The sequence below is a fragment of the Dioscorea cayenensis genome, chromosome 3, assembly GCF_009730915.1.
Source record: "Dioscorea cayenensis subsp. rotundata cultivar TDr96_F1 chromosome 3, TDr96_F1_v2_PseudoChromosome.rev07_lg8_w22 25.fasta, whole genome shotgun sequence".
In the NCBI taxonomy this organism is placed as follows: domain Eukaryota; kingdom Viridiplantae; phylum Streptophyta; class Magnoliopsida; order Dioscoreales; family Dioscoreaceae; genus Dioscorea; species Dioscorea cayenensis.
This window is the reverse complement of record NC_052473.1, coordinates 10,782,235-10,804,315: the sequence shown is the minus strand read 5'-3', so window position 1 is coordinate 10,804,315 and position 22,081 is coordinate 10,782,235. Positions and strand designations below refer to the sequence as shown.

Below are 22,081 nucleotides of genomic sequence, written 5' to 3'. Positions count from 1 at the left end.
TTTAGAGACACTGAGATTGATGGGCATGGTCCGTAGAGTTTGGACAGGGGTTTATGCGTTGGTGCTACTAGCTCCAGAGATAGCTGAGGGTGAGGGTGATCATGCCAAGGCTTCCCAGCCTGCTTCCCAGCCTCAGTCAGCACCGATGGAGACCGAGGCACTTTCGGCGGCAGAGGATGCTCCCCCCGTACGTATGTTTTCACCATCTCGATCCCATGATCGCTTCGAGAGGCTCGAGAGTGCGGTGGGAGTGATACGGACAGAGGTGGCTGAAGCTCGAGCAGAGATTACCGAGATTAGGGCTACGCAGGTCGCTCAGTACACAGAGTTCATGGCACGTTTCGACGTATTACAACAGATCTTAGAGCGAGACGTCACCTCCTTATTTTTATTGCGACCGAGGACTCCTCAACCCCCCTCGGCATCTCTTGCACCCCCATCTCCTATACCAGCACCGGTGGATCCACCTTATGTTTCCCCACCACCAGTAGTAGCAGAGGAGCTGACAGAGCATGACACCGACATTTGACTTTATTTTTTGCATTTTCTTTATTTTGCATTTTATTTTAGACTTGTTCACTCAAAAAAGGATTCTCCTTTTGAGTTTATTTTCATTTTACATCTCAAGTTGTATTCATTGTCTATCTTTTATATATACTCGAGTTATTTTTGTTTTATTGAGCTTCACTGAACCGCCTCGTGTATGCGCGCAGATGGTCTTGTCCTCATGGGAATTGAGACTCTGTCATGGGCACGGCCAAGTTGTGTCAGCACTTGGCCGTGTGAGCTTCACAACCCATCGGAACATTACTCCTAAGGACTTAGCTCCATCAAACGCGACACTAGGAGTCAGGGGGGGAGTTTCATAGTGCACATATCTTTTATATTAGTTTTGATTGTTATACATGCTCACATAGCCAATGGTGGTTCACCTTAGTTGCAATGATTGTATTCTTGAGTTTAGGAGAATTTTTAACATTGAATGTTTTCATGCTCTAGTTCTTGCTTGAATTTCTACGAATTTTTACCCGATTTACACTCAGTGCACTGCTCACGCTTTAAACTCTATTGGAAACTCATGTTCGATGTTAAAGGGACTAGTTATAGTTGTTTCTTGTGTTAAATTCTGAAAAAAAATGAATTATGAAAAGAAGGAACAAAATAGTTTTCTTGTTTGTTTTGCATTTTGGGTGAAAAGAGCTACCACCTATGTAGTATGAAGCTACTCTCATAAGTCGGATACTAGCTATGCCCTAATGAGAGATAGAGCTATCTCATAGGATGAGTGAAAACTACCACTCTAGTAGAAAGAGCTACCACCTCGAAAGTGTGAAAGCCACCTTAGTAGCCGCTTTGGAAAGGGCTACCTTAGAGGATGTGTGAAGCTACTACCATCTTTGAAATTGTTGTCACTTTTGTAGATAAATAAGTCCCTTGTACTTAGAACTTTGAGGAGTATACCTTGGGTTGTTTTGAGTGAGTTCACACACGTACACGATTTCAGATTTGTTGTCTTTTTTAATTCAAGTTTTTAGCTAGAGCTTTGTTTTTTTTTTATTTAATGTTGAAATTTCCCTTACTTTTAGAATGCTCTCTCTGTACACTTTGGTGAACCTAAGGCCAAGCACTTCTAATATTTCTTTCATCTATGCACAGAATGTTTAATTTTTGCTTGAGGACAAGCAAAAGCTTAAGTGTGGGGGAGTTTGATAAGTGCTTGTGTGATATGAATGCGAAGCATTCTTTCCTTATGTTGAGCATTACTTTTCTAGGGTTTTTACACTAATATGTGCGTTTTTATGTTACTTTCATGCAGGTAGAGTCGTGAGGCCGAGTATGAAGGAAAGAAACCAATGTGGATCATAATGCACCGATTTTGGAGGAAATCTTGCTAAGGTTCAAACGCGAAGACATAGGTCGGGTGTGAGATGCTAGAGTGTGTGCCAACCTTCTTGTATTTGAGTTAGCACAACCACTTCGAGGGGCACAAGGGCAGTCACACTCAAGCACTGTTCACAACCGGCCGAGAAAACAGGAATTCAGAGAATCCACACGGGCGTGTGGAAATTATACACGCCCGTGTGGAAATTCCACATGGGCGTGTGTAAAATCCACAAGCCCATGTGGTCACCCGATTCCAACCCTATTTAAAGCCGATTCATCCCCGATTTCAGCATTCTTTTCTCCATCTTTTCCCCAACTTGAGAGAGGGTTTCAGCTAGGGTTTTAAGAGGTATTGGCTAAGGTTTTGGAGAGGTTCTACGGCTCGACATCGTCATTCCTGAGGAAGAAGGTTGGTAGGGGAGCTTCTGTCGAGGCGTATCCTATACCGGACAAAGGAATCCTTGGACGACGAGTAGAGGACTTCCCACAAGACCATCGACACGACTATCGAGGGGGTTTCTCTATGGATTCATTGCTTTTACATTCTATTTCGTTGATTGTACTTAGCTCCATGGAGGGCTAAACCCCTAGTGGGTACTTGGGTATTTGTGAACCGTAGGATGTATTTGTTTCATTGAATCTCTTTATTATGCTTTCAAGTAATTGATGTTTGTCGTGAGTTCTAACCTTGAATGCTTGATTGTATGAACATTTCCCCTAGAGTGACACTAGGGTTGAGAGTTCTTGTTGGTAACTGATAAGTGCTTGAGTAGACATATTTTTATATATGTTTTACATGCATTGAGCATCATTTTTACTATGGTTTATGTCTCATATTGTGTATTTGGTGTTCTTTTATGCATATAGGTTGTGAATGCCTTGAAGAGTAAAAAGGAAGCAAAGATGGGCTATAAAGACATAATGTTGGGAGTTCTTGTTCAATTCAAGGACCAAGACACGAGAGGAGCTCATAAACATGGAGATGTGTGCCAACTTCCAAGAAGATTCAAGTCAATTCACTAGTTGGAACGGCACAAAGGCAGCCACATCATCATGTTCCTTCTCTTTGTGAAGATTGCAAGACCTCTCAAAGATACGTCGATGAAGAAAAGTTTTATAGCCTACCACATGGACGTGTGCCCGGACATGTAGCCTCAAGAGAAGAGTGTTTAGACCGCGTTTTGTGAAAAGTACTGTAGCATCTTTACTGTAGCAAGATTACTGTTCACACGCCCGCGTGGAAATTCTTGCAGCCCAAGCGGGCGCGTGGAAAATCCACACGGGCGCGTGAGGGCACGTGACAGACGCGATCTAAGGCCTATAAATAGCCGTTTTGCCCTATTCTTTCTTATCTTTTGTGCGGCTCTTGAGGGGGGAGACGGCTAGGGTTTGGAGAGGTCTTTGCGGCTTTGGAGGCGCTTCGTCACCAACTTTGATCGATTCCTCCTCCGTCATAGCATCAAGGAAGCCACCGGTGAACCTAGCTTCGGAGTGGGTCTTTCAAGACGTCGAAGCTCTCCATCAAGGCCATCAGTTTATATATAAGGGAGTTTATTTATATGGTTTTAATGTACTTTCATTCATTGATGGTGTGTTTTGTATGTTGCTCCATGGAGAGCTAAAACCCTAGAGGGTATTTGGGCTTGTGAACCCTAGGATTCTCATCTTTTGTGGATTTTCTTAGTGTTTCTATTTAATCCGAGTTTGATTAAGTTTTAATCTTGTATTCTCATAGCTTGCTTGTTTAATTAATCTTTGTGGTTGATTGGATTTGCATGATTTGTTACTTTGATGTGAGAGTGGTCTCCATTAGAGTTAGAACTTCAAGGTTAAAAGAGGGTTGAGAGGGTGAGTCATGAGATAGTGGAGTGTCCCTCTCCCTTCCGATTGAGTGTATTCTATCTCCGCTCCCTAAGCTCTATGCAACCATATTTGGTGTGAGGCGTGAGATTGAGAGATTTCTCCGCCCGGGACCTTGTAGGGGGTTAGGATCCTTCGCGGGAATTAGGGTTGGATCAATCTTTAGGAATCGGATACACCTCTTGGAATCCCTAGAGTGCTTTTGCGATCATATGTGGTGTGAGGTGTTGAGATTGAGCGATTTTTTTCCACCGGGACCTCGTAGGGGGACTAGTATCGGTGATCTAGAGATAGACCCGATTATGTTTGGATTTCACGACTTAACTTACTCATCATAGAAACACTTTGCTTATCCGATACCTAATACCGAATCCTAGGGGAGCATTGCTCGAATACCCCACTTTTACTCGATTGAGATTCTCCTTCCATTTTTACCCTTGCATATTCGTCTCCGGTGTTCATCTCTTCGCACATTAGATCACCACACCGTTTCATTTATCATTAGGTTAGAAAGCGAGAGAAGAAGTTAGTACTAGTAGCCCCTGCTCCCTCGTGGATTCGACTCACCCACTCACCGGGGTAATTATTACTTCGACACCCGTGCACTTGCGGTTTACACACGCATATTCGGACGTGTCAGTAACCTTATGAGTTTGTGGCACACCACGAGCGTTAGACAAAGCTAGGTTGGAGAGGGTTGAGAGGGTGAGTCGAGAGGTACAGGAGCGTTCCCTTTCCCCTCCGGCGTGATAGATTCTACCTCCGTTCCTCGAGTTCTTTGCGGCCATAATAGAGTGAATGGTCTAAGGGATGACCCTCCTCTGGGGCTTAGTTGCGCGTGCAACGGAGTGAAGCGTTGAGGTGATCTTAGTATTTAGGGCTTAATCGTGGTTAGGGACCTTCCACCTGGACCAAAGGGTTAGGTCTATAATTAGGAAGAGATTTATCACTTGGAATCCCTAGAGCTCATTGCAACTCTATTCGAGTGTGAGGTTGAGAGGTTACTAATCTCTCCTCTGGGACATGTATAGAGTTAGGCATAGTTGACTTTAGATTTGGGACTACCTATTTAAGGATTTCCACGACTCACCATTGCATTGATTAGGAAGCATAATAGAGGGTTCTTGCACTTGAAACGATTGTCCTAGGCCGAGCATTATCCGAGTACCCCATCTTTATCAATTGCCTTACCTCCTCCTTTACTCATGCTTTCTTACTTGTAGCCGACTCTGAGACAAGCCTTTTTTCCAGAAGAGGCGATTGATGTAGAACATCCCATAATCTACTCAAATTTCATGGAATCTACTATTGAGGTTGGAGATTACCCTCAAATTGGATAAGATTCGGAAGACCTTGATGAAATATATCTTGGAAAATTATACCATTCTATAATAGTTGGAGGAGTGAAAAGACTAAGTCCAACTAAGTGACTATTTCCATTAGGAGTTGTTTTAGTTGTTATTTAATTTTATTTCAAGTAGCTTTCCCTCCTATCACAGTGTCTACTTAGGATTTGGGTGTTTTGAATATTTAAATACCATCAAGTTAGGATTTTTTTTTTCTGGAATTTAAGCATCAACATAAACGAAAAATTTGGGATCTATTTTTCTTGCTCTCTCTTTTCTAGCCGTCAATGGAGGAGTTTTAGTCCTCTTCTAACTTTTAATTTGCCTCTTTTACTTTGACTATTGGGCATCAAATGGTAATCTAGATTGATTGTTCAAATGTTGATTGAGTAGAGTTTATCTAGTATAAAGCTGTAGTTTTAAGTGATGCCCTGCACAAAGCTAACATAATTCTCGGAGGCTAAAATGGTATGTGTCACCTTGGTCTCTGCAGCCTAGACACCTGAATTGTTCCCATTTGATTGAAGGGTGCATTTGCCTAATCCTTAGTGGTAGAATGTAGCACTCACGCACACACAATTACACACAAAATTGATAAAATAGTCTAGCATGATTCTTGTGTAATCTATTTGAAAGACATAAATGATCTCTTGAAGCATGTTCATTTGTAGGTTGTTTCCTTACATTGAATCATTTGGGGTGTTTTGCCTTCTTTATGATCTCTTTTTTTTTTTAAAGTGTAGATGAAGTTTGTTCTGTAACTCAGTTCAGTTTTTAACTAACATATGATATAACTTCCTCTGGCGTGTAAATATTGATAGTACTTTTATGTCACCTTTATGCCTCTTGAAGAACAATGATGTTATTTTTCATTTTTAGATATGTCGAGGGCATGGTTTGGCCGTTTGTAACTGATAGAAGGAATATCCAAAGTGGCACTCCTTGTAATGACCTTAGATAACTCACTTGTGGGCATTTCCCTTGTATATATGTTATATACAAGAAACAATTACTTGGGATTCAGATAAGAGGTTTAAAGCCATGGATCATGTTCAAATGCAGCAATATTATATATATATATATATATATTGTTGTGTATGGCTCATATACACAAGTAAACGAGCAGATGTGGGAACAGAGTGGAGTATTGTGACAACATCTGTCATATTGTGGGAGCATCAGTTTGATAGGTTGGGGTGCGGGGGAAATGCCTCCGCGGTAGGATACAAGGGTAATTTGTATCTTGTTAAGATTATGATTTGATAATCTTGTAATTTGTGTCCGGATAGGATTTGTATCTAGATAGGTTTAGAATCTGGATATGTTTAGGATCCAGATAGGGTTAGGATCCAAATAGGTTTGTATTTGGATAAATTTAGGTTTTTACCTATAAATATTTGTAACCCTAGTCTTTTGTCTCAACTGTGAGGAGAGACAAGTGAATAAGAGGCTTACGGCTGCTCCACTCCCGAGAACGTAGGCACATTGCCGAACCTCGTAAATCTTGTGTGTTTTTATTGTCTCATTGCTCTCTTGATTTCCCCTACGGATCCTCTATTTTTCCTAACAAGTGGTATCAGAGAGAGTTTTTCGTTGGCAAGATGAACTCTGTTACAAAATTTGATGTGGAAAGGTTCAATGGAACTGGGAATTTTGAATTATGGCAGCAGAGGGTAAAGGATTTGCTAGTGCAGCAAGGGATGTTGAAAGCATTGGAAGAGACAAAGCCTTAAGGTTTGGAAGACCAAGTTTGGTTGGATTTACAAACAAGAGTGGCGGCACTTATTCGGTTGTGTTTGGCGGATGATGTTATGTATCACGTCATGGATCTCTCATCTCCGGTGGAGGTCTGGAGAAAATTGGAGAGTCGATATATGTCAAAATCTCTAACAAATAAGTTGTATCTGAAGGAGAAACTGTACGGCCTAAAGATGCAGGAAGGTGCATATCTGGTACAACATATCAATTTCTTCAATCACACAGTCAGTTATTTGCAAAGAATTGAGGTCGGGATTGAAGATGAAGATAAAGCTATGATTATGCTGTGTTCTTTGCCGCCTTCGTATAAGCATCTGGTAACTACACTCACATGGGGGAAAGATACGCTCAAAGTAGATGAGATCACTACGGCGTTGTTAGCCCACAATCAGCGGAAGCAAAATAATGCTGAAGGTTCTCAAACAGAAGCATTGTACGTGAAAGGCAACCAGGAAACTGGGAGAAGGCAAGGGAAAGATGGTTTTAGCAAAAGGAATCCAAGAGTTAGAAGATCTGTTCAATGTTATAAGTGCCAACATATGTGGCATATTAGGAAAGACTGTCCAAACAGGAAGGAACAGATTGATGAAAGGAACAGTAATTCATCACAGTTTGCTAATGTGATCCAACGCGGTGATTCAAATTGTAGTGATGGGGATCTGCTTTCAGTTTCATCATGTAAAACCTCATATTCATGGATTTTGGATACGGGATGTTCGTTTCACATGACATGGAACAAGGACTGGTTTGATTCATACAAATCAGAGATTTTGGTTTTGTCTACATGGGCAATGATAAAGCTTGTGCTATTGCTGGAAAATGGCAGATCAAGATTCAGATGCATAATGGTGTTGTTCGGACTTTGTGTGATGTTCGACATGTTCCAGAATTAATGAAGAATCTGATTTCTTTGGGTACTTTGCATGGAAACAGTTTTGGCTATAAAACCGAAAAGGATTGCATTGCGGTGAGTAAGGATGGTTTGATAGTGATGAAAGGAGAAATGAGTGCAAGGAATATCTACACGCTGATGGGAAATACAGTTGTAGGTGGAGTTGTTGTTGCAGTTACAAAATCAGATCAAGGCAATCACTACAGGGAAGTTCAAGCATTGCTTGGACTTGATCCATGTCTCTAATGCTAAAGAGACATGGCACTCAACCTATTTGGAAGATAAGAAGCTCCCTGGTTTATATCTTCATGGGGTATATTTTCCAAGGTGGAGATTGTTGTGTATGGCTCATATACACAAGTAAACAAGTAGATGTGGGAACAGAGTGGAGTGGCATGACAACATCTGTCATATTGTGGGACCATCAGTTTGATAGGTTGGGGTGCGGGGGAAATGCCCCCGCGGTAGGATACAAGAGTAATTTGTATGTTGTTAGAATTATGATTTAATAATCTTGCAATTTGTATCCGGATAGGATTTGTATCCTGATAGGTTTAGAATCTCGATATGTTTAGAATCCAGATATGGTTAGGATCCAAATAGGTTTTTTTTTTGATAAATTTAGGTTTTTACCTATAAATATTTGTAACCCTAGTCTTTTGTCTCAACTGTGAGGAGAGACAAGTGAATAAGAGGATTACGGCTGCTCCACTCCTGAGGACGTAGGCACATTGCCGAACCTCGTAAATCTTGTGTGTTTTTATTGTCTCATTGCTCACTTGATTTCCCCTGCGGATCCTCTATTTTTCCTAACATATATATATGTAAAGCTTGACCACAAAAACTAGCCCAAGTTTTATGAGTTTTAGTATATCAAGTTGGACATTAGGCATTCGATATTTTGAAAATTGAATGATTGGGCTTGGATTGGGATCTTGTTAAAGTGGATAGGACTAAAGCTCACATCATAGACCAAGGCCGGCTGAACCCAGAATTGCCTGGATAACCCCTTCAATAAGTAGTCCCTTTACTTTGGTGCAACCAGACAAGAAATAAAACAAATGCTGTTCATTCTTCCTAGGTGAAAGGTCATTTACTTTCAATTATAACAATTTTAAGCATGCATGCAGATATGATTTAGCATTGCCATTGTATGCAATTTATTAATTGTTTTCTTTTTGCAGATTGTGATGCTCTCTTCCTGTATAATGGCATTTTTTTCTAGATTATAGTATATTCCTGAACGTAACTCTTAACTCTGCAGTGACACAGACCATGTGTGGTAATTTAAAGGTGTGTGACACACATTCTCACTTCAATTTTTTCTTCCCTTTCATTCAGATAAAGCTATCACTGATGGGATACCTTATTTTTATGTGATTGTAGGATTTATTTACTATTGGACTCGGCTGGACATTATTTGGGGGGCTTCCTTTTGATTTGGTAAACTTTGAATCCTCATTCTTTCACTTCAATTTTTTTTTTTCTTTTTTCAACTTGATAATCTGAAAAGTTTATGCAATTTTCTCTCCAGTTGAATGTAATTGGACAGGTTCTTGGTTTTCTTGGCTCTGTTTTATATGCCTACTGCAAACTCAGAGGAAAATAATGATAAGCTATTGAGAAACTAGCTATTGGTAATCTCCTACAGATTAAGCTGATCTTGTGCTTTCTTCAAGCGGGATCTAGTTTGGAAATTATTTAGAAGATCGTCCCCAGCTCACCTTCATGGATTAGAAATTGGATTCTATTCCTACTTGTCCTGGCATATCTAATTTGTCTGCATTGAAATGATAAGAATATACAGGAAAGTGTCAGTTCGATTTAACCAGGATAAATTGTAATTTATATCTGATTGACTTATTGGTTTCGCCTTTATTTATGCCCTCGTTTATGAAGGGCTATCTATATACCTGTAGTTTGATGTATTTCAGTGGAGACCTGGAAAATTTAGGGTATATTATATTAGTCTGTTTTAAGAAATAATGCACTTAGGCTTCCATAGCTTTCTCATTCAAGTTCGTTCCTAATTGTTAGCTGTATGAAAGTGAATGCAAGCTGTGTTAAATTAGTAAATTTGTCAGAAATCAGTTTTGTTGGATTTGTATTTTAAGACATTTAAAGCTCTGGAATAAAGTATTTTTAATCAATTACAAGAATTTCATTATTCGGATTCTCTTTACAATTATTTGACATGGTTCGTGTTTGATGATGATAGAATCTTTTCAATATTCAGCTGATTGTTGTCTTTGTTGTTTTCTACGTTCCAATTGTTCATCTTCACATTACTGTTTTTGTTTTAAAAAAATTTGGGCTCTTTTTTGCTTTTTTTACAAGCAGAATTTTTTTAATTAAAAAAAGTACACTTAAAAAACGACAATGCCGCTCCACAAGATATAGACAAATATAGTGGTGTACCAATTACGGTAATTTGATTGGCCCCTTAAAAATTTATTAATTTACCCAGATGTTATATCAGACAATTAGAGTATTACAAACATTATTGCTGACTCTGGGATTCGATCTTGAGTTTATTTTTTCACCATTAAATAATTATCCATTCTATTGCGGTTTCATAAATTTACAAGTGGAATGTTATGAGTGGGATTATAACGTTGTATATTATCAAGTCTTTTTACTAAGAACCAAAATAAAATACCTTTTCCTTAACCCATCTTCTGAAAATGTGTTTTTTTATTAAAATTAACATAAGAATTTATCAAAGTTGTTTTTTTTTTGTAATATTGAAAAATGTTAATAATATACTATATTTATTTTAAAAAACTATAAGCTGCATGATCAATAGGATTATGTCATAATATTTGTTTTCATAACTATGATAGATTTTTAATGCTCAATTGATTTGAAAATTTTTTCCGAAAGTATTAATAGAATGTTATTGTTTGTGAGTAAAATTTTTAATCAATATTTTATTTTTTTTTTTACTTAAAACATCGTTTTATGACTTATTCATTTAAATGTGTATTTTGTTGATGACATACTCAAAAAGTCATACAATCATAAAAAGAAATGTGTCAGTTGATTTCTAATTAGTTGATTTCTAATAACTGTTTCTATTTTTATTTAAAACTTTTTTTCAATAATACATAATGTTAAATGCATACAAAGTATTATGTTATTCTTTCAATTTCATGCTTACATTAAATTTTATGAATGGGATTTTTATTTAAATTAGTATGCACTTTGATTCTCATTCTTATTCCTTGCCCACCATTCCATCACTCCAAATATCACCTATATATAAATCATCTTGGTTTCTCAAAAACTTAATAGAATTGACAATTGCTACTTTTAGGTATTGTTTGTTTGGAGGGATTTAGAGTTACATGTAACTTGAGTTACGATGTTTTAGGAATTCAGACATTAGTTCACAGAATTTTAAAAACCTATATAACTCAGATTACATCCAATGAGGGATTTTGTGCGTAAAACCAAATCCCTTGTTTTTATGTTTCTTCACATGCATAATTTGTGGCCTTTATTATTTAATATTTAATATTTTTTATTTATTATTTATAATTATTATTCTTATTATTTTCTTCTCATTATTATTGTTATTGTTATTTATTATTTATTATTTATTATTATTGTTCTTGTTCTTGTTCTTGTTTTTCTTGTTATTATTATTATTATGGGAAAATTACTTATAAGTCCCTGAGAAGTTTCAAACTTCCCATTTTGTTCCTCTGACTTTTTCATATTCCATCAGGTTCCTCTTTCTGCCAAATTCCTTTTAGTGCCCGGTGTTACTTCCGTCAGTTAAGTGAGTGGGAAATGTCACAAATGCACATGTGAGATGAAAATGCAAAAGGGAAAAAGGTGGATGGAGTTTCCCTCCAAGTCTTGTCACATTAAATGTGATGTATGCTCATATCTTGTTTGAAGTTTCTTTGTCAGAACTTTTGTCTTTTTCACTCCTTCTCATTCTTCTTGAACTTCTTAATTTTCATCTTGTTTGGGTTATTGGTGGAGAATATCAACACTTCAACTTCTTCTTTTTCTTCTTCCTTTTCAACACGCAAGTTTGTTCTTTTATTTCTTCTTCTTCTTCTTCTTCTTCATGCTTTTGTGGCTATGGAATCTTACAAGTTTTTAAAATATCATGTAGGTGTCATCAACAATGGAAATTTCTGTGTTGTGGTGTGATACAAAGGGGAAGGACATGTGCTTCAATTCACTATCTTAATAAGCTCATGGGAGACAGTCATGGATGAGATATGCGGGGATTGGGCCCTAAATGTTTCTCAAGTGAGAGTGAAGTTCGTGACGTCTGACTTGTACAAAACGCTTTGCCCAATTGAGTCTGACGCCGACTTTCAATGCTTGTGTCAAATACACCATACTTTCAATAAATTTGTCGTGGACATCACCATCGTGGAAATGAGTGGGTCTGCGGATGGAAACTCAGACTTTCTTGAGCCCATCATAAAATAACAATGACTATCATTACTGGTTACTTTTCATTTATGTGTTCCCGTATATTAGATGTCTTTCCCGTGTATTGCAATCATTCCCTGTGTATTATTAGTTTTTTCTGTGTATTATTATTGTTATGTGAATTATTAATTGTTACTATGTATTATTTAACGTTTTTGTGTTAAAAGGCCTCGGAAGTTGAAAGCTTTTAATTGATGAACATGGGGGTGGGGTGGGGATTGGGTACGCCTCAATGGAAACTCAACTAATCAAAATGGTGGAAACTTTATCTTTCAGGAATTATCTTAATTGCTTAGATTCTCTTCTTATGTAGCTGTTCCATTAAAAGCGGGAAATATCCTTCAAGGTAAGGTGACACATATTAGTCTGTAGCTTACTGGTGATATTCCTTCCTTGTGTTGTCTTCCCAAGTCTAACTTGGCTATTATATGTGTATATTACAATGTGCTTCATGGTTGAAAAGGTTGTGCTTTGCTAGGGCTGGTTAGGATGAAAGAGAATGCTTTTCATATATTGTTTGAGTGGTGTATTTTTTTCATGTAATAAGAAATCAGATCTCATATGGAATTTCCTCTCCCTTGGGACCTTTTTCTTTGTGAGTTTTTTATTTAGACTACCTTCCAATAACTATTGTATTGAAATTAGCAGGGAAAAAGTACCTACATATTAGAGTTTGACAAGAGCAATTATTTTATTATAAAATTTATAGGCGTGTTTGTATGTGTCATCAATTTACTTACGAGGGCATGTGTATCTTGGTGGGCCAAATGTGGTATTGAGCCAATTCTATTATTGATTACCTGCATTTTCATCTACTTTCAAAAGCAAAATGATTTAGGGTCCTTGTTTAGAGTGGTTTATTTTTGTGCATGTAGAATAAGTAATTTTTTGCCAAGAAGTGGTTGTAGATCAAGTATTATGAGTTAAAAATAGTTTGTTTGTGTTGGTTTTTGAAAAGTAAACGAACTATTTGTTGCTTCTTTTGAAACTACGATATTTGTTGATGGTTCTTTTAAAAAGTAATAAATAACCAATTCAGTGATTCTTCTATTAGGGCAATTTTTTTCATTGGTTGAAACTAGGATAAATAATTTTTGAAAAATACCTCTTGTCAAAATAATGAGCATCATAACCGCTATTAAAATAAAATTAATGTGTTCAGGGCCTTCAGGCAAATCTCCTGAAGGTCTCTTAGTTTTCTCATTATTAATTGAGTGTTATTTCCTTTGTGCTTATTGTGATTTTCTTTACCATGTTTTTATCAAAGGGTAGTTTGTTATTATTATGAGGTTTGTTATTCTTCTGTGTTTTATTTTTTGTTTTTAAAAAAGAAAAAATTAATGTGTTTCAAAATGCCGGTTTTGCTGAGTTAGATAACTAATCATACCAAGTGAAACTGGTATAATGAGACTATTATAAACGTAAGGAGAAAATTGTCACGCCTCGAACCCGGCTCGCCAGGCCCAGTGCTCTGACAAATGGCCACACACCAACCAAGCCGAGGCCCAGTAGGCATGCAAGGCCTCAAAACCTGTTCTCAAAAATCACAAAAAAATCTAACAGAGAGCGAAAACTAGAAACAAGAATAGAGTTCAACACTAAAAGAACAAACTAAGTGTTTGCACAGTCAAAACAAGTTTATTTAAATAAAACCTATGCCCACAACAACCGGGACTTATTACAAGCTAATAAAATCGGCGATGGCCCAACGATTCCTGCTAAGCTATCTACAACTCACCTCTACTCCTGATCTGAAAAGAAAATATCAACAATGTTTATGAGCTTGATAGCCCAGTAAGCACCCACTAAAAATATAGGGATCTCTTATACAAAATCATAATCATTAAATTGCAAAAATCAACAAACAAATTTATTTCACATAACATAGATGTCAAAAATTAAGCATATAGGTCCCCCAAACAACTATTGCCAAAACAAAATCACAAAATTCATATATTTACCCTTGGTGACCTGAGACAAAATTTATCAAAAGTCATATTTTTATCCTCGGTGACACGAGCCAAATTATCAAAGGCTGATATTTTTCACCGACGGCAAGCGGTGGGAAACTATAGTTTCTAGAACAAAATACATGTCGACACAGTCAGTGTTTAACCCCCAGTGACAGGGTTATTGCATAGTTAATTGGGGACTAGTTTCTATGTCAAAATACTTCATGTTGACAAAACAATAAGCTAATCGGGTAAATTACAAGAATTTACAATAACATGATCCCATTTTTGTCATATCAAAATAAACCAATTAATAGAATCCATACATTAATAGATAATAAAAATAATAATATTGGCTAAACAAAAATTAAATAAAATACCCAAAATCAGAAAATAGAAAATCTGAAATTTAAATAGATAAAATAATCATAAATTAACTAAGTATCTGATATTCAAAAATTAGAAATCCTGAATTTAATGAAATGAATTAAAAATTCAGATTTTTAATTAATATCCGAAATTCAAAAGTTAAACTATCTGAATTTAACAAATGAAATAAAACTCAGGAATGATATAATCCGGATGTTTAAATAAAGTACATAATAAATTCAAAGTTTAAATAAATCAACATTTAATAGTTCTAGAACTTTTAAACAGATATTAAATCTTTAAGTAAATATAAACCAAAATACCATATCACTAACGTGATATTTAAATGAATTTTAAAATAAATCCAAAAATAATAATAAATAAATGATTTAAAATACAAATAAACAAAAACAGTATTCTTCTCAAAAAAAAAATCCCAAATATTCAAAAATTAGAGTGTACACATATAAACAGATTTATATGTGGGATACTTACTTGATATTCGTTAAATTTCCAAAAATCCAAATTGACTCCCACTCAACTCTCCACAAAAGAACCTATATACATAAAATCAATTTAGTAATCCTAACTTTAAAAGTAATCTAGGATTTTGGTTTTCAAGCATAACATACAGATGCTCTATCAGGGAAGAGATACATAACTAGTATGAACCTATTCTTATAAAGGATCAGGAAATAAATATTATTGGATAACATAAGACCTCAATTAAAACTCTACACCTCCTAACCCAAACAAGACAGTGCAACAAGAAGATAATTAAACTGCTAAAACATTACTAATTAACCCTTGAAGGATAATATATATACACACACACACAACAACATCCATATATACATATGTACATAGCACACACATACATATACATAACACACATCCATCAAAAGTGAATGTTGGGATTGCTAACTTTGGTTTGATGAAAAGTCCAATTCTCCACTGTCATTAGATCCGTACTATCATAATGGCATACCAATCTAATGAAACAACACTATATAATTTAAAGCACTTACATATACATCAACTTAGCCTCCATGTAAATAATGATTTATATAAAAAAAAATAAAAAAAAATGAAACATGACCAGGACGAAACATGGAGAAGTAAAGCTTGCATGAATTCACTGCACCACTAGCAAAAACTATAAAGCCATATTTAACAGCAGAACTTAAAAGAACAGGAAGAACCTACAAGCAAAGAACCTCTAACATACAACACCAAACAACACCCCACAGTGCCCAACATGACAACCATAAGGCACAAAAATCAGATGATAGCCTAACCTTGTATTTGGAAGTCACTTGGACCCTCGTTTGACAATCTGGACCAAGAGAACCTCTCGATTCTGCCACCACAACGCTATAGAGATGATAGGGAGAAGACTACGAAGTTATTACTTTTATCAAAATTTAGAAGATCGCATAGGTGGGAGGTTGCCTAAAACGTGGGTGAATGGTTATTGAAAGGATAAGATAAAATTTTAAAAGAAACTAATTAAATTAAAAAAAAAAGGAAAATAATTTTTTAAAAAATGGGGTCCACAAAAACACTCACAGAATCTTTGGTTTTTGTGCCGACAATAGATTTCCTTGATAAGCTTCTTTGCTAGGATCACCAGGATAGAGTTACTGCCAGGGAAGCAATGGTGATTCTAGACGCTCTTGCTTGTTCCAATTTCCTCTAATTCTGTTGAGTTGTGTTTTCTCTTTTGGGTTAGCACTATGAATATGGGCATATTATGTAGTTTGAGATCTTTGATTTGCTAAATTTGAAGATGTACTAGGTTTTACTTCTTGTGGTTGTTTTCATGTGGAAAAATTCCAACATGAGTTCAGTCAGAGTATTTGGTCAACGGTTAATGATTTTTTAACCAATGGTCTTCTCATTTTTTTGTGAATTAAATGTACTAAGGTTTTATGGGTGTTGTTAAATCAGTTCTTTTTTTTAGAAAATTTCCATCTTGATTCTGATAAGCTTTTTTTATTTGAAGCCCTTTTAATTTATTATTATGTCAATTCAGCTGGTGAGTGATTTGAATTTTGACGGCCTTTTATTCCAACTTGAATTTAACTTTAATGAACATTTAAACCTTGATGCTTATTTACTTTTTTTTTGTGGTTCACTTATATTTGTTTTTTTTTAATTTGAGTTTTTTATCTTTTAATTTGTTGCATCATGAATGTTCATTAAACCACATCTAAATCGCCATTGTTAATAGCAGAAAACTGCCAACTTTGTTCATTAATTAGCTCCAAATACTGATTCCTTCCGGATACTTGTCATTTCTCCATATAATGCAGCACTTGTTTTTTTTTTTTTATTGAGATCTAGTTTCAATTAGCAAAGCTTTTTCTTTCTGAGAAACATCCCTTCAATTCAGTTGGAATTTTGAAGATTAGACTGGGATAATAAATCTATATAGACTAATATTAACTAAGAGTGTTTTGTGATTATTTAAATTACAACTCTTATCTGTTGAATTGTGCTTTTTCTTTGTCTAACATGTGACTCGGTGACTGATAATATTTGGTATAATACCCTAATTGGTTCTTCTACTTTTCACTCTCTTTCCTTTTAGTCCCTCTACTCAGAAATGTTCCCGACAAGTCCCTCTACTTTTGAAAATGTGTCCACTTGGTTAGAAATGTTCCCAACTAATCCCTCTACTTTTAAAAATAACCCAACTAGAGGGACTAAGTGGGCTCATTTTTAAAAGTAGAGGGACTAGTTGGGAGCATTTTTAACTAAGTGGACACATTTTCAAAAGTAAAGGGACTAGTCGGGAGCATTTTTGAGTAGAGGGATCAAAAGGAAAGAGAGAGAAAAGTGCATGGACTATTTTGGTGATTATACCATAATATTTCTAGACATAAGTTGATTTAAGAGCTATGCTAATTTTTCGTAAATGAAACCACCCCTTCTTTTGTAATTTCTGGTTCTATTTAAAATCAATCCTTATTTGATGGCCATGTTGATTCACTAACATATCTTTCATCATAAACATGACATGAGTCTTTGGCTGGTATATGTAAAATCAATTGGCTTTGAAGTTTTCAGCATTTCAATTGCATTCAACTTGCAGAAAAGAAAATTTGACAACTGCCATGATTTATATAAAGTTGCTGGCACATAATAAGCCATTGATAAAACCTGTCATGCAGATAACTGTTTTTTTGATAACCTGAAATGTTGGTGTATATTTTGGTGAGATTTATTGGTGGATCAAATAAAGATTTTGCATCTTCTTGATTAGCAGTAGTACAGATAAGATCATTAAGTGGGTGACGCTTGGCTTGAAATCCGTAAGCAAATGCATTAGTTATTTATCACAATGTGGTATTTCAAACCATTTTTCATTTAGAAAATTCAAATGTAATTACTTCAGTTAAATGGGTTATGCCATTTCTATTAGTAGGCCAAGAATTAATTATTTTACTGGTCTTGTGAACATCAGTTTAACGAATAAATTGATGTATTGTTATGTGATTGAGCGGACTTTTTCATTCCTGAAGGGATGGCGAAATGTAAATGTTTGTTGTCATAAAAAATATATTATGACAATGAAATAGAACATGTAAATTCAACACTTGGTTTCATTAAGAGGCTGCTGGGAGCCTTGTACCAGTGGCCCCACTTATTTGTCTTATATAATAGTGTTCTCATCTTATAGATCATTTTTCTCGCTAAGATCTTTAAAATCAAATTTAGATTATCCCCTTTTCCCATAATGCTTGGTTTTTGGGTACATTTTGCTTGACAGGTCAAACACATGAATGCATATTATGAATTCATAATGCAATAACTGTTCTCACATGTAGGATAACGGCATTGTTTGATCCCTTGAGTGGCAGAGAAACAGAGGAAGGCTTGAAAACCTCGGCATAATCCGCAAGGTTAATAGTCGTCTCCCCCCAAGATCCAGCTTTTGTTGATCCCTGAATAGAAACTTAATCAATCACACTGAAATGAAAATGTGTTATTGATAAATCAGGATGAGTTCTACTCAAAGCGGCTGAAACAAGAAATTGGTAAGCTTTCTCGTTGATCTTTCCAGACTTTGGATCCTGACTGAATTTCACTGTTTTCCATATCGGTTTACCCATTGACAAACTCCATTGACCACTTCACCCTTTTCTGATCTCAGAGTTAGTCTTCCAACATCCACAGGAACAAGAGATACAACCATGGCATCCCATCCCAACTCCGGCACCTGAATGAGTTTATCAACAATCAGGTACACAAGATCATACCTTTCTTCTTCGTTCTTCTTGCAGTCCTATTCAAATAAGTTTCGTTTTAGAAAAATAGCAAAATGGGGATGAATGATCACCTGGGTAGCATGAAACTGGAACTTGAAAACAGATTTGATCTTGTTCTTCTCACTCCTCCATCTTGCAGCCTTGAACATCTTTGATTCCCTTTCACCCCCTTCAATTGATCATCATTCCAAGGGATGTTTCTATGCATTCATCCCTTTTGCTTTCCCCCATCCACATTTGGACATAAGGACAAGAGTTTTCTGACTGCCAAGACAAACAGGCTTTAGAGAGAGAAAGAGGTGGTTAATGTGGTGTGTAAGAGTGGGACTATAAAAGAGAACAAGGTTGCAGATCTCAGCACTTCTTACTTATCACTTCTCAGCATTTTATTGAATTTTTTAATCTGCATTTAACTACATCATGCATTTCTAATTTTACATGTGAGAAAAGAGCGATGTGTTCAAAGTTACAATAGGCAGCATGAATACACGAGTAAAGAAGGAAAGTTCTTTGACTGACCTTGAGTAATTCTTAAAGATGCATATGCTTTATATGGTCAATTCCATTTATGGTGGGATTAGCATTTAGAGGTTTTTTTTGTGTTGTGGAGACACTTGGAGACACCCAAACATACTTTATAAGAGACCAGCACAGTAGATACTAAATTGTTTTAATTATATAATAATCTAAAAGAAATTGCATTTTGGAGAAGCTTCAAGTTATGTATATACATATGCATTTTGGAGAAGATAACATTTGCTAATAATTTTACAGAAATTGCACATATTCGGGTTCTTCTGGCAATTTCTCCTCCTAGTGATGTTGTAGAGAAGGGAAGTTCTCAGAGAAGGGAATCTCCTCAAAGGAAAACTTCTTTTGAAGTTGCAGAGACAAGTGATGTTGTTATTACAATGCTGCCTTCAGCTTCTAATGTGAGTTGTTAATTTGTTCACTTTTTTCCCCACTATATTGATGAATAATTATTTGGGATCCTGTCAGCACAATAGTGAGACTCGATAATGTGTGATATGAACTTAGGTGTTATACTTTTGAATTTCCAGGTTTGGATGTGTACACAGGACCTAATGTGCTATTACTGGATAGAAGTGTGAGGCCATGGCTTTTTATAGACTCTTCAACCACTGATCCGCAAACTTCAAGAAAGCTTTGGAAATTCACTTCAAGAACAGAAAGGTGTTGTTCAATGTTGCATAGCTTATGATTAGTTTGTTGATGATGATTAGGTTTGGAAATCCACCATAAGAATGGTTAATTGATCTTTTTTATTGATTTTGTTGTATGTTTCAACCAAGTGATGATACATTACAGTAAAAGTTTTTCAGTTATGTTATGAATGTGAAGTAATGTATTATCCAACATTGACAAAATCAATCAACTCTTCTTATATCTTGTACTTTTTTCCCCATTCTAATGTGGTAGATTTTTTTTTTGTTGAACTATTAATCTATATTTAAGCATTATTCTCTTGTTAAGGGTACGCAAACACTCCGGTTATGCTAGATGCTCCTAAAACCATGAAAAAAAAACGTGCCAAATATTGTGAAAAGAGTATAATATACAAAATCGTGCCAAAAAATTGTGTCAAATACCGAGCTATTAAAACCGTGCCAAAATTGTGACAAAAATGGAACCAAAGTCTGCATAAAAAAATCAATGACAATGTTTGACTCAATAGTAAAAGCCCGTGCCAAAAAACAGTAACAAAGTTGGGCACTGTATTAAAAAAACCGTGTAAAAATATATTTGTCACCATTCCTATAGGCACAGTTATTTTCCCGTGCTAAATATGGTGCCAAAGTTAGTTTGGCGCGGTTTTTAAACTCATTTCCATGCCAATTCTACCGTGCAAATTAACCAATTTTCTTGTAGTGTTGTTGATCTGTGAGATTCTCTTCTCTTTTGATTGGTAATTCTGGACCTTATCACTTGATTAATTGATTTGTGGGTTAATTCCAATCATTCTGACTGTAATTCAGACTGGATTCTAGATCTGTTGCTGTGTTGAAGGATTTTACTCAATATAAACAGTGCTTAATTGCTTGGAAGTTATAGATTAGCTTCTGTTATTGATTTTCAGAGTTGTTTGAATTGATTGTTCAATTAATTCATTACAGAGTCGCATCCGCAGGGTAGGGGGAGGTATTTTGGAAACAATTTAGAGCATGAGAGTTTTAATATTTCAGTATGGCATTGTCTACAAGCTCAATCTTACTGGTGATGATACATCGCTAGTAGTAAGTCATCCTCTTAGACTGTAACTAAAGCTGCATGTTTTTGTTGTCGCCCTACCTTTTAATGCAAATCCTGAATTATTTGCACTACTTTTAGAATGTATAAACTCTTCCAATTGATTAAAAAAAAAATTCTGTGATGCTAAAGAGAATGTTAGCATGGTGTGTGTTCAGTAGAATAGTAGATAAAACATATTATGTGTATATATCAGCTAATCAAGCAAAATTATTCCTAGAAATCAATGATTTGGTGAACACGATCAGTAAACAATTAATTTAGAGTTTAGTCAAGAAAATTTATATGTTGATAAAAACTAGCAATTTCTTATTTACCCTTGCAAATATATGGATATTCATGGGTTGTGCTCGCTATCATTGTCTTTATATTTAAGGTTGGTCATACTTGTTATTCAATCTCCATAAAAATGGTTCATTCTGTGAGAATATAGTGGTTTTTTTGTTTACGTTATAATGCAGATCTTCACCTTTAGGCTCAGAAAATCAACGAACATTGAGCTTTTTCTGAGGTTTAGCCAAGGCGTCATAGCTATAGGAGTCATTGTGGCCATTGTCCTATTCGTTGCTCTCACAAAGTTGTCTATTCCTGACCTATTCGCAAGCTTGCTGGCGTCCTTACCAACTGGGCTGGCTCATTTTATCATCAAGTTTTTCCAATTAAATGCCCTTTTTTCTAATTAGTATTCTTTCCGAAGAGATAGAACACATCTGATGCACTAGATGTTAGAAAGATAATGATAAACATCCAAGCTTTATGCTATGGAGCCATGTAATAAAAACAATTGAATTTGAACTCCAGATTAGAGTATACTTTTTGTGGAAAAGGAGCTCAAGAGCTGAATTAACTGAAAATAAAAGAAGAAGTACAACCAGGAAACAACAGTCACCAAAATAAACTAAAAAAGAAAGACAATAGAGAACACATTAGAAGTCAAAACCAGACTTAGAAAAAACTTTCATGAGCCAATGAGGCAATTCAAAGCCCTGAAAGAACAGATTAAGGGCATGAAGATTAGTG

General features: G+C 35.8%; 1 long non-coding RNA gene across 1 annotated transcript; it reads left to right on the top strand.

Annotated features, from left to right (window-relative positions):
* Window positions 1-18,465: 18,465 nt before the first annotated feature.
* On the top strand, window positions 18,466-20,198 carry LOC120257022. Its single transcript, XR_005535487.1, has 4 exons — window positions 18,466-18,562; window positions 18,679-18,768; window positions 19,568-19,725; window positions 19,855-20,198. It is a non-coding gene; the product is annotated as an uncharacterized LOC120257022 (long non-coding RNA).
* The last annotated feature ends 1,883 nt before the right edge of the window (window positions 20,199-22,081 follow it).